Genomic DNA, 14325 nt, shown 5'->3' with positions numbered 1-14325 from the left:
CTCCTCATCTGATTGTACCACTCATCACTCACTAATCTCACTGGGTCTCATTTCATAACTCCGTATAGGATGGAGCCATGGAGGCCGTGCTCTTTTCTTTTCCTCAGGCATTTGCCAGCCCTTCTGAAAGTTTCCACTGTTGCCTATGTTAAAAATGATTCCAACAGGCTAAGAGAGCATGAAGATCTGAGCAAACATGGTGTCTTTTTTTTTTTTTAAGATTTTATTTTTAGGTAATCTCTACACTCACATGTGGGGCTCAAACTCACAACCCCAAGATCAAGAGTCACACACTCCACTGACTTGATGCCACTGTAAACATGGTATCTTGAAATCAGTTACAGGTTTTTACTGACCTATAAACAAGGTCAAGTCTTTTTTATTTTTTGAGAGACAGAGAGAGTGTGCAGGGAAGGGGCAGAGGGAGAGAGAATCTTAAGCAGGCTCCTTGCCCAGCATGGAGACCAACATGGGGCTTGAGCTGAAATCAAGAGCTGGGTGCTTAACTGACTGCACCCAGGCACCCCAAGGTCAAGTCTTCTGACTTTAGTAAATCTCAGGCTATGATTCCTCTGGTTCCTATCATATCATATAGATGATATATATAACTGAAGCTGAATCAAGTATAGTAAAAATGCTTTGCTTTTGGAGCTGATTGAGAATGGTGTAGCGGGAGAAATTATTTTGGCCATATTTATTTTTCTTTGCTCAGATAATATTATGATAAATGTCTTTTTATTTCTTCTTTCTCTGTGCATGCAGGGTTTTCTCATACTTATTTTTTTCCTGCCCTCATCTTTTTGTATATCATTTGGGGTAATAGATACTTGAGTGTGGCCAGAGGTGGATATACTACGAAGCTAAGAAGCTTAAGCTTTAGAGCTCCTCACTTGAATGGGCTCCTTACAAAGTCCTACACTTAATTTTGATTTTTCTATTTGGAAAAAGAAGTCCCCACACATACAGCAAACTTTTGGTTCACAAATTCTGAATCTATTCCTGAGTATGACTTACCTGAAGGCTTGGGGCATTTGTCATATTGCAGACTTAATAATATCCGAATGGTTTGCTTCATGTTGTTAATGGCATGACAATTCACCTTTTGAAGCCTAGCCCATGATGTGATCAGACATATTATTCCTATTCTTTTTCTGCCTTTAGTTCTTTTCTCTACCCGTCCCCCCTCCCCCCAGTTTATTTTATTCCCTACGTCCCTGGAATTATTTTCCCCTGAATGCCAGGTTCTTAACTTTCTGCTCTGACTATTCTTATTTGAATTTCCCTTATTAGTTAAACTCTACCAGCATAATATAAAACCTCTTTGGATTCAATGGAAAATGTCTCCCTTTTGTTAATAGAGTAAGTTGGTTGTTAAGCTCTGCTAGTTGGGAGAGGAATTTCAAGTGCTTTCAGCTTTGTGAATGTACCAAGAACTATTCACTGGGGTAGTTCTCTTCCAGGATTAAGAAAAACAGTAAATCATACCTAAGAGCAGTTCCAAGTAGCCTCATTCTCATGGTGTTGGGATCTGCTGGGGAACAATGGTGGGCTTTGATGAGTAGTTCTTGTGTGAACCACTAATGAAAGCACTCACTCCAAGTAGAAGTCCCTCCAGGATTCAGCACATGGTTGAAGCTTCTCATGTGCTTTGGTGAGGGCCAACACATTAAACAGGGAGAACAATTGCTTGCCCCAGTGGTGCAATGTTATTCATTACCTGCCTTCTCTGAAAGAAGCAGATACAATAACCCTCATGAATTTTATGGTTGAGATTTGAGGAATTCTTTGAAAATAGGGTGAAAAACCAAAGCATATTTAGGCCTTCAGAGAGGAAGCTCCAAAAGATTCATTTAAGCAAGGAGAGGACACAGCTGGTCTACAGCTGTTTTCTACCTCTCCCACACTGGGAAAAGATTCTTTCCCCCCAGAATCTAGAAACCTTCCATTTGTTCCTCCAGATGCACACCATATCCACTCTCCACTCTTCTCCACCCTGAGCTATCCCAGGGCCTGTGAATTGCATCATCAGGTTCTCTTGCCTGATGGTTTCTGTTGGGTACAGCCAGTGGAGTGCACTGCAGGAGAAATTTGGGCGGAGGAGAGCAAAATCAAGGTATACATTTTCTCAGTGCCCTCTCTGTGACTATGTCACTCTCCTGAAGGTCATAGCTCCTCTCACCTCTCAGTGATCCTCTCCATGCAGCATTTTCTGTCTGGGTTCGGAAAATGCTCCCTCCCATGGTATGAACAAATTTAGTTCTTATCAGTCTGTTCTTAGAACCCCTTCAGGTTCTCTATACCCTGCCCACACCTTGATAAATAATCCCATTATACATTTTCTCAAGTCCCCAAATTCAATTTTTTTGGCCTGGATCTGTCATTTCCTTCCTGAAACCTTGACCACACAACACTTGATTCAAAATTTAGGATTCATGGGTTTGGATATTTTCAGATCCTTTGCCAACAAAGCTGCCTCCTGCTCCCCAGTGCTGCCCTGTTTCAAGTCTGTCCAACAGTTGCTGTGGGGATCCACTTGGAACTTTTGTTGGTATGAAGATTATTCGATGCTAAGGGCATTTGAGATTAAACAGATGCAGAAAGAAACCTTCTTGGAGCTTCCTTTATGTGACCAAAAGCAGAAACTTCTGAGAAATGAGACATTGCCATGAATTCCCTCTTGAGGGCAGATTGTACTCCCAGGAGAGAGACCAAGAGTAAACCTACCACAAATTCCTCTCCAGGAGAGTTTTGTGGCCACTTATACTTGTATAAACAAACATTTTCACAAAGTTTCTTATCTCCAGTTTGTTTAAAAACCCTTGTCTTTGCTAAAAAAATCTTTTGTCCTTCTCACAGATGCTGCTTCTTCCCCTACTCCTTCCTTTCCCCTTTGAAGTTAGCTATCTATATAAACCTTAAACTTGACCTGCTTAAGGAGCCAGCTACTTTTGTTGGCTTCTGTGTGCATATGAATGAACTTTTTTCTCCTGTTAATCTGTCTTTTGTCAGTTTAATTTGCAGACCCCAAATACTGAATATAAGAGGGTGAGGAAAAGCTTTTTCCTCCTCTACATTGCCTTAGCTGGGGCACATTTTTCTTTTTCTTTATGTTTATTATTGTTAATTTTTGAAGTAAGCTTCATGTCCAGTAGGCTTCAATCCAGTCAGCTTCATGCCCAGTGTGGACACTTAACCAACTGAATCACCCAGGAATCGCCATGTTTTTCTTTTTAAATGTAGCATAGCAGTCCTCATCTTTGGAGAGAACCCAAAGCTACAAGGTATTCAAATGTGATCAGCACTCGATAAAGATGATTTTGCTGATAAAATCACAAATTTTGAAGGGTGACTCAAAGAGTTTTAGAAACAAATATGGACAACTAGGTCTGGGAGTACCTATGGTTTTTTTCACTTTATAGTCCTCTCCCATTTTTCTTGTCATGCAATCTCTAGAATGTTGACACCAGGATTAATCTGAAACCTTAGAAAGTAAGTTAGTCCCTCTGCTCTTTTCCCCTCCATTATGCAGTCTTTTCTATGCCAAAGGAAATCCAACTCATTAGTTCAGTCTGACTAAACATTTTAAACACTGTTCTAAAACCATTGTTTTTGGGTGGTTAGTTCTGGAACATGTAGAAATTTGCCTAATCAAGAGTAGTCTAATTAGCCAAATTGAAACAAAGTTGCATTTTGGATGAATAATACTGTACAAGGGAATCTGTTGTTAATTCTTTTTGGACAATGACTATTTTTGGTTTCATGACACTAAAAATGTACATACCACATTCAATAACTAGGCTACAGATCTTTAGAGCTATTAGCCTATTATCATTATGCTGGGAAGTGTGAGGTCAGTCAGCCACCTCCAGCCATGACTATAACCTCAAACTTTACTGTGGCCACCATCCAAACACAGAGGATTTGAGAAAAATAAAACAAAGAACCAAACGTATAGTAAACATAGGCTAGATTTTTGTCCGTTACCTTGTGGGAAAGAAAAGAAGTCAATCATATCCAGAACTCAGACTATAGTAACCTTGTATGTTTCTACCCAGAGTATTTTTCAAATTATAAGAAAACATTTGCTTTTGAAATCAATCACTTTAAATTGTTTTCAGATTACAAGGGGACATCAATCAGTTGATTTTATCAGTGAGCTAATGCTGTACTCCTTCCCTGCCCCCATACCTATCTAAGAAGCTACTAAAATGCAAGATCACTGGGAGTACCAAGATTTAAACCAAAAGCTTTCTCAGTTTAAAACAAAAGCCTGTAGTATGTTCCTTTACCTATATGTTAGGAAATTACTGAAAAGTTTTCCTGGAAAGAGCTTAACCTGCACTCCACTGTGAGGTCCTTGAAGGCTACTATTATGTGGTAAAATTGGGGATCAAGAAAGAAAAAGAGAGGGAAAGAAGACACTTGGGGTTCAGCATTTGTGTTTTGATTCTTCTGAATTCCATCAGAATGATGCATTGATTTAGAGTTAGCTCAAAGTTGTTTGGTCCTCAATGAAAGGTTGAGAAAACCCTCTGAACTAATGGCTTGAGAGTTAAAAATGATCCAGTGGGCTAAGAGAGCATGAAGATCTGAATAAACATGTGTCTTAAAACCAGTTAGAGGTTTTCACTGACCTACAAATACATATATATGTATGTATGTATATATATATATATACATACATATATATATACACATATATACATATATGTATATATATATGTAGAGAGAGAGAGAAAGAGAGAGAGAGAGAGAGAGAGAGAGAGAGAGAGAATGAATATAGATGATTAGGTAACTGAGGTTGAATCAAGTATAGTAAAAATGTTTTGCTTTCGGAGGTATTTGAGAATCTTTAAATGGTGGATTTTATACTTCTTTATGTACTTATATTAACTTTATGGGTGTAGCACTTTATCTGAACCTAGGGTGAACTTTATCCTGTTAAAAAAACCCACTACTCCATACATATCTGATTAAAAACCTATTAGATAACTGGATGCTCCTTCTAAATTGCCCATGTTTTTGGATAAGCTGAAAACCTGGATTTTATACATATTCTGTGGCTATAGTGATTGTGTAGATTGATAGATATTCGAATGTGGTTAAATTTTATTGTTTCAGCAATTATAGACTTATGCCAGGTACTTGTAAAATAGTATTTTCACAAATGACTATTTTGAGAACTGTCTCTGTTTATCTCATTCAGGTTTCAGGAATTTGGGTGACACTTCTGTAAACAGCGCTGCAGTTTCTCATTATCCTCAAGTGAACAGGTGGCTGACAGGGTGGCATAGGAGGTCAAAGATGTCAGGAACAGATTATAGGAGGATATTAAATAATTCACTACTTTTTTTTGTTGTTCATTTAACATATTCCAAATTCAATAAAAAAAAAGTCATCTTGCTGATGATGAGGGACCATAAGGTAGGCAGAGGGCAAAGCACAAGCTAGCACCAATTCCAACCCCCTCCCCCCCGCAGGGTGGCATGTATGCTACATTCTTCAGGCACTCCTGGCTGCCCAGAGACAAAGGAAAGGAAAAGAATACCAATGGTTACCTGATAGAGGTCACAATCATGCAGGACAGGAGTCTCTATCAGTTTACAAATATCTTAGTGAATTATAAGAAAAAGGCAATCTTATCAATAGCTTAACTTCCAGAAACCTATAGACTCAGTTTCCTGGAGCCCTTAATATCACCCTCCCCTCTAGAGTGACTCAGGGAGCAAAAACAAGAAGGAAATGGCAGGTAAAATGAAATTTCCTCATAACCTGCAGCTCATTGACAAATACTTGAGGCAAATACAGAGTATAACATTTCTCCAGGAACCCCCTACCGTCTTAATGATAATGCTTTGCTAGAGGGACAACAACCTCAGCTCGACAATAGCAAGGCCTCAGGTATCTTAGGAGTTCTCTTTAGCATATTAAAGTCCCTCTGGAGGCCTCCCTTTTGCCTTTACCTCTCACAACTCCACAGTATATAACCAGTCACTCCTCACAACCCCAGTGCAGCTCTTTCTGCCCATGGGTCCTGTCCCTGTGCTTTAATAAAATCACCTTTTTGTATCAAAGATGTCTCAAGAATTCTTTCTTGGCCATTGGCTCTGAACTCTCATCACTCCAAAACCCCATCACTGAATCAAAAATATGTGTCTGGAGAGAGGCTCAAAATTTGCTTTGGTCAACTAATGGATGCTTGAGAAAATCCCCAGAAACTCCAGCATCAGATATGAAAATATTTTTCCTTCTTATGAGAATGGGAGTAGTAATAGATTATGGCCACTGTTCCTACTCAAGCAAGTGAAGGTCACTGCAACCTTTCTGCATAGTTGCCTAAGAGAAAGCAGAACACAGTCATATCCGCTGCTTGAAGCCCCTTTATTTGGCTTCCTTTTGTATCAAAAGGATTGGCTTTCACCATGGGAGAGGTTGTAATTGGATTTTACCATGAAAGGAGGTTGTAATTAGATTTCTCAGCAGGTCTACAAGCTCCCTCCCTGGAAAAACAAGGAAAAGGGCCTGGTTATCCTTTCCTCTAGCTGGGAAGGTAGCCCAGCTAAGCTTGAAGGGATTAATGAAAGGCACAGGCAAAGTAGGCCATGTGTGTATCATCCAACCCCATATGATGGAGCGAAGACCTCTCTGGCCTCTAGGACCAGTGTTTGGTCCTTTAGATTGAGGGTGGAAAGCAGTGCATGCGATAGGTAAATATTGCTTGGACACTGCATTTGGCGTGGAACATTTCTAAAAGGAACCCTCTGACACTGGTCTATCTTTTGATGTCCTGCAATTTCTATCTCCCAGAGAAAGGAAGGGCACCTAAAGTCTGGCATTCCCGAGAATATCGTCCTCCATCTAGATTTAAGAGTGAACTTACACAAACTTACCAGAATATATTTTGGGTACTCTGATTCGTTTTGAGTTCTTATCTGTAATTGGTTGCATTTCAGTTTCTAGGATATTTTCTAGAAGTTTAAATTAGAGTAAGATTGGGTCAGAGTAGATTTTTGTATTTGATTTCTTTTTAGTTTCTAAAGTTTTTTAGAACACTAAATAAATTTATTACTTTAAAGCACTAATTTAAATTTAAACTTAAAAAGATAAGTCTTCTTTTCGAAGTTCTGCTGTCATCTTGCTGCTTAAATCTACCTACTGTAACCATTTTTCTCCACCTGGCACTTCTTGTGTCACTACCTCTTCTTTTTATATCCCTTCTCTTTTCTTTTCTCTTAAGCATTAACAAGCTCTCTGACCAATGAACTAGTGTAAACAGCTATCCATTCCTCTAAAAGGAGGAACAGGCTTGGAGTCTATTCTTTTCTAGCTCTTCTATTGGTTATGTAAATGACTCCTTGGAAATGTTAGTGCTGGGAGTTATTGTTTGAAGTCTTTTTAACTGAACTTCCCTCTTGTTGCCTGGAGTTACCCAGGCAGCTGAACTGCCCCCTTTCTCCCTAGATGTTGGCTTCTTCTTAGGCAGTCCCAGCCAAACTTACAAGTCTTCCTCCTTCCCTTCTAGGCCAAGGAAACTAAACAAACGTTGCTTCAACACTTTTGGTTTTCAAGGCAGATTATGATTACTTGATCTGTTCATCTTACCTCATCTAAAGTCCAACAAACTGAGAAAGACACACCATATATCCTAGAAAAAGGAGAGGTTTGCATTGACCATTTTCCCTATTTTTCTTCTTACTATTGGCATATCATTTCTTAGAGTATGCACATCCATGCTTCTAAATAAGGCTAGGTATATCTTCTGTTGAATTCATTTATATCAGAGGAAGCCTGTAGGCTGCTATTTTTAGTAATTATTTTAACTGTGGAAAAATTTCCTTTCAGGGAAATGTAGTAAACAAAATGATTATCATGGTTATTTCATAATCAATCACAAACAGATCATTTTCCTTCACCCTGTCTTTACATAATAGTCAAAGCTTTTGTTATTAGAGAGCAAACCCTTTAGTCACATTTTGGCTAACATATACATATTGTTACCTGATCCAGAGTTAACACTGATGCTTCAGGGCTTTTAAAGTATTAATGAGTCTCTTAGGAGAGCTCTGTAGCTTGACATTAAAGTCATCTGAAGGATTAAAAAAGATGTTCTTCTATTTTGAGTTCTCTGCTGAGTCACCATCTGACATCAAGGTGACCCAGCCCTATGAATGATAAAGATTTTCTGGAGCCTTGACCTTCAACTCACCATCATCCTTCCTAACCAATCATGTGGGGTCGAGTGAGGGATAAACACGGTTTATGTCAGTTGGGGCACGGAGTCCAACCTGGTTTTGACAAGAGTTCAACATGAATCAAGCAGATAATAAAAATGCTTAGTGATCAGGGAAGAGGGTATTGTGGAGAGTTGCTTAGGATTTGCATCTCCCATCGCTCTGCTCTTTGCTCTCAGAGGAGCTGGCCTTCTCTGTATTCCTCAAACAGACCATGATCTCACTTGCTGCAGGGTCTTTGTACAAGGTGTCACACTGTTAGAATTCTCTTGCCAGCACCCACTTGCCCCAGTCACCACACACACACACACACACACACACACACACACACACACACACACACACAAGCATACACAGAGACACCACACAGTAACATCTATTTAGCCTTCAGATCAAAACAGCCATCAGTGACCTTCGGCAGAGGTCAGGCTCCTTAAACATACTTTCTTAGAACAAAGGTGCTTTACCCTCTTAACACTTATTTCAGCAGATGATTATATACAATACAAATTCAAATATACTGTGACTTTTTCATCCCCCAAATTATGCTATAAAAAAGAGGGATTTGCTTTATATTTTAGTGCTTCCGAGATCTCTCACATTAAAGACCACTGTCTCAATGACTTCATTTTGAACAACAAAGTACCGTTTCAGGAAAACAGCCTGAAATGACCTCAAGCAATGCTTATTTTTGTCATGCTTAAGATGGTCATCTTGACAATAAAAAAGGAGGTAAAGATATTTAAAGCAGATTTAGTAATTATTCGTGAGGTATGACTTCATTATTGCAAGTGTTAAAATCGCAGTTTTAGAAAACCACACTTTACAAACTCAAGTGTTTTCAAATAAGCCTTGGAATAGGGCTGGAAAAAACAAAGAAGTAATAAATAGAATGAGAATTTATGCTTAGGGATCCAATTTGCAGCATCCACAGATTTTTAAGAAGTGTGTTATAAACAACTTGCGGAGGACTGATGATGCGTTAGTCTGTACTAGATAATTACAGAGTGGATTCAGTGAGTAGATCTTAGGTATCCTCTAAGTACATATTACAATTTACTACCCGTTTGTGCATTTAGGTTGGCCAAGGACTTTGGCTGAGAATCTTTTCATTAGAAAAATAAAGATGGCTTTGTATTCAAGGTCACCTTATATTTGGGCATAAGCACTTTTTTATTAATGTGATGATTTACTTAATGACAGTCTCCCTAACTACACAGTAAGTGCCACTAGAGCACAGCCCTCTCTATATTCACTCCTGCAGCATCTCTGGCATTTCTCATGGTATAGAACATTGAAATGCATGAGTCGTTCAAGACATAAGATTATTTATTGACATAATTGCATGGTCTGGAAAACACTGGAGAGACTAAAACACTAAGATGCTTTAATGCAAAGCATCTTAATAAAAGATGTTTTAATAACCTTTTACTCTGTTAATCAAGATGAGAATTTTCTTTACAAATGTAAAAACCCTTATTTATTTATTTATTTATTTTTCTTTAGAAATTCAATGGTTCACATTTATACAATGATAATTCTGATGCCTATATTCATTACAGTTTACTCATTGGGAAATTCCAAGTTCAAAACAGCTAGCTCTGGGGCATGTGGGTGGCTCAGTCAGTTGAGTGTCTGACTCTGATTTCAGCTAAGGGTCTTGGGATCAAGCCCTGCATTGGGCTCCATGCTGAGCGGGAAGCAGAGCCTGCACTCTCTCTCCCCTCGCTCTGCCCCTCTACTCTGCCCAAGCTCTCTCTTAAAAAAAAAAAAAAAAGCTATTTCCATCCAAGTTGGACATAGCGATGACAAGTATTAAAAGACTATTAAAAGTATTAAAAAGCATTAAAAGAACTACTACTTATCGAGCACTTACACACATCATTTCAGTTAATCTGACAATGAATTAGCTGTTACCCCCATTTAACAAATAAGGGATATAGGGGCCTGGCAAGCCTAACAGCTAACCTTGACCACTGGTCACATACTGTAATGAGAGCCTTACACACACTATCTCATTCAATCTCCACAACAATTTCATGACTATTCTTATCTCTGTTTGCAGATGAGAAGACAGAGGCAAAGAGTGTGTAAGGTAAAACACTAGAGAGTGCCCGGATGCAAGTGCTGGTAGACGCCCCAGAATCCCCCTGGATAACCACTGTACTGTGGTGCATTGCGAAGATGGGAGGAGCCGGCAGGAACTCGGAAAATGGATTTATTCTGGGCTGTGCAGTATGTGCTTTGAAGTGAGGTTATTTCTATCTCTCTTCCTTTGCCTTCCCAGTAGTTCTCCCCCCGCACCCCAGAGTAAACTGGTCACTGTTTTAGTAGCTTTCTTGTTCATTTTCTTAACACCTATTCATCGAATCTCTAAAGAAAACATTTAGCTACTCCAATTGGTGTACATAGTTGATTGCATAATAGGAAGGAAACAAGCCAAGACTGGAGACTTCATTTCTAAAGAAGGATTTTAGAGCAGACTAAGAGTTATTTCACAGAGTGGGTCATGAAACTCAGTCTCTCTATACCCTTTCATCGCTATGACAACAGGCTGCTCCTGCTACATGTAGCCAGAAAAAGCAGCTGACATTTCAATGCTAGGAGCACAGGGGGAGAGGTTTACAAAAACAAAAAACAAAACCCAAACCCTTTCGTTTGAATTTCAGTTAGAAAGGAAAAAAATACCCCTGGAGCAAGTCAAAACCCCTATTCTTGCCTTTAGAAAAGATAAGAAAGGAGAAATGTTGGGGGCCTTCTCCCCTGTCCAACTAGGCCAATAAAACAGAATCAACTGCAAAGCAGCATTTCATCTCACTCTCTTAATCGCAATCTGAAACAGAAAACTCCCTTTGGTTTCATTTGACTTGGTCCTTAAGAAGAAACTAATTGATGAAGCAGTAAAGACTCACAGTAATAAATACTTCATGTTGAGCCCCCCCCCCCCCCAGGGGCGTACAGTAGATTCAGATTTATTTTTCCATTCCTTTGGATAAAAAAAAAGACAATTCAAAGAATATTTTCCTTCTCAACCCCCAATTTTGTTATCTGAAAAATCATTTCAAGTGTATAACTGAATACTTTCTCACGCTGTGCCACTCTGCCAGGTGCTACACTTGGTATTTTAAAAACATCTCATTTAACTCCTACAACAACTGCATTTGTGGGTATTATTATCACTGCTTGCTTAATAGATGGGTAAACTAAGAAACCTTGAGGGAAAACCGAGAGTAAATTCCTTTTTACAGAGTTCCAGTTGGGACACCTAGGTAGGGTGGTATTTTCATTATTAGCTATGATTAACTGATTGCTTCATATGCACCAGGCATAGGTGTCTTCTTGACTTAATTATCATAACAAATCTCTGAAATGGCAAATAATTTTATGATCCTTATTTCCACAGATGAGGGGACTGAGGCTCAAAGACTCATTTGTCCAAAGTCACAGAGCCTGGTAAAGCCCAGGTATAAGCCACGTCTGTGTGTTTCCAGAATTCATGGTCTTACTTTATTACACCATCTCCTACAATTATTAGAGACCGCACATTCTGTCCCCCAGAGTTCTGTGTACCTTTTGATGCCCAACACAAAAACCAGGCCCAGGTGGTATTACCAGTGCAAGCTCAGCCTTTGGCAGAAGATGTCCTGTGGGCCTTGTGTGAACCAGACCCCAGCTTAGCTGGGCATCTCTTGGGCAGCCAGGTCTACTGGGGAAGTTCTCCTGGACTTATGGGGCCCCTTTCCCCTTCACTGAAGGCTGTTCCAGAAGGACATGTAAAGGAAAAGGGCACCTGAAGTCTTTTAACAGCAGTTGTTTATGTTTTTCTTGGTGGAAAAAGCATAAACAAACAAATGTTTGTATACTGTTATTAAATGGAATAAAAATAATAGTCAAGAGAAAATGAAATGAATAGTGTTCTGGAGTTGTCTAGAGACATCACTATTCATTTCATTCTTGTCATCACTATTTATTTTTATGTAGTTGATAAGTGAAGTTGCACATGAGAAAGTACTGGGGATTGAACCCCAAAAGACCTGGAGAAGAAACCTCAGGAATTGCTAAATAGGTGTACAGAAATTCCATAAAAGGAAAAAGGCAAGATTCATGAATAACACGTACGCATTCTTTTTAAAAATTTGGGAAGTAGCATTAGTTGATTGGATGATAAGTAGATGAAACAGACTGATTGCTCTTCTTTGCTAGATCTGGTTGAATGAACAGAAATATAAACTTAAATCTTTCCTAAGAGGGGTGTCCTTTTTTTAAACAGTCATGGTTAACAATAGTCACTACCACCAAAGTTTAGATGAGTAAGCTCCGAACTCAAAAAAAGTTGGTATCCAAGAGAGAGGGGAGAATTTATTAAAAAGATTTTTGCTGAGTTGGATAGAGTGAACATTTCTATTCAGTGCAGTCAGGCAGTGGGCCAGAGGAAAGCTCAGACACAATGCCAAGGTGACATATTTAACCTCTTTGCAGATTAAAGGCAGTGCAAAAGAGACAGTCTTTCCTCAGTACCGCTTGGTTATAGTATCAACAGTACCCATCTACAGTTGAAAGGATGGTTTTCTCCTGCAGGGGGACCTCTAATACCTAGGAGGAATGAGTGAGCATGATGTACATTATTGTTTTATTCTAGTAGAGCCAGAATGATAATACCGTATGATATAGGATTTGCCATAATCTCCTCAGCTCTCTGGTTTCCCTACCTCCTTCCCTCCCCAAGTAGGACATCATCAGGAATTAGATAAATTTTATGTGTGTGCACCTTAAAAAACAATGGAGGGAGACAAGAGACAGCTAGTCATAAAAGTATAAAAGGGAATTAGGAAAGGAATAATAGTCATAATAACTAAAAAACAATAAAAGAAGATTATAGTAGTGCAGCAATTTTCCTGCCTTTTGGAAAAGCAAAATGTTCCATGTCTATATTACTGGTAGGTACACACTGGGACAATGGTGCTGATGAAATAATTTCAGATAATTTAAACATGGAAAACATACATGTTACTTTGATTTGAAAGTTCTTTTTTAAACTACTTCCCTTATGATTTACTTAATATACTCAGTAAAATATTTCTATAAAACACATTTCCAGATTCAGACTTCACCAAGATCTGAATGCTAATCTGGCCAAAAACAGTTCTACATTTGTGTTCTTGGTCTTCATTAAAACCATCATTTATTACTACTTACTATATAATCTTGAAGAAGAAAAGGAAACATGAATACAAGAGTTAAAATTTCTTACTAAGTAGCTTTTCTGTAAATCACACAAAAGTTTGTTTTTTGGTTTTTTTTGTTTTTTTTTTTGTAAATAAATGGCTTTGTCTTAGGAAAAAAATACTAGACATCTTCATTGGATCATGCAGTGTAGTATAACAAATGCAATTAGATGATATAGTAAACTTATTAAAATTTACCTTCAGGTAGGTGGCTGGACCCAGAGCCTCGATACAAAATTGCAGTTGAATCCTCTCTTTGCACACAGCCAAGAAATAAAAGTTTGACAAATACCCAATACACTTTAAAAAATCTCTTCCCTCATTAGCTCTGCTTCTCTGCCCAGACACACATTCGAGTCTGTTGGAGTTGAAATTCTGCTGCTCTGTCAACTAGTCAGGGTCTGAGGTGACAGACAAATGTGGAGGTTGGCACTGGGGGTATTTCAGGCTGTCATCGTTTTTGTTGCAGATTCCTGCAGTTCTCCGGCAGGCTGGCCTCTCCGAGGGCGCGAGGAGCTTTCCAGGCAGTGCAAGCCAACAGGGAAAGAGCTCGTTCTGCCAGAGAGACTATGGGGTTAACAGTCCTCCCCTCAAGCTCTTGTTCTCAGAAGCTAATAACTTGGCCAGAAGAGAAGCACGTGGCTCTTCATGCTTTTTTTTTTTTCCCCTTTTTCAAACAACTCTAAAAGCAAGCAGGATCCCTTTTTTGGGGATTTTTTATTTTAAGACTTTGAAAAGAAACTCTACTGTTGTTTCTTAAAGGAAATTGAGGGGGGGGGGTTAAGGAAGGGGAGAAGAATAATTGCAGACGCATTTTTAAATTTTTTAATTGGAAACTGTCTCACGAATATACTCTCGATTTTAATCAC

General features: G+C 38.9%; 1 protein-coding gene across 2 annotated transcripts in view; it reads right to left on the bottom strand.

The window, feature by feature from the left end:
- The window catches only part of SPARCL1 (SPARC like 1), a 49860-nt gene extending 35844 nt beyond the window's left edge, over nucleotides 1–14016 (bottom strand). For both annotated transcript variants that reach the window (XM_007074704.3, XM_007074706.3), the window contains exon 1: nucleotides 13655–14016. The gene's annotated coding sequence lies outside the window, so the exon portion shown is untranslated. The remainder of the gene's footprint in view (nucleotides 1–13654) is intronic.
- Between the last annotated feature and the right edge of the window lie 309 nt (nucleotides 14017–14325).

Source organism: Panthera tigris, chromosome B1 (genome assembly GCF_018350195.1).
Source record: "Panthera tigris isolate Pti1 chromosome B1, P.tigris_Pti1_mat1.1, whole genome shotgun sequence".
NCBI classification, from domain to species: Eukaryota; Metazoa; Chordata; class Mammalia; order Carnivora; family Felidae; genus Panthera; species Panthera tigris.
This window is presented reverse-complemented; position numbering and strand designations above follow the sequence as displayed.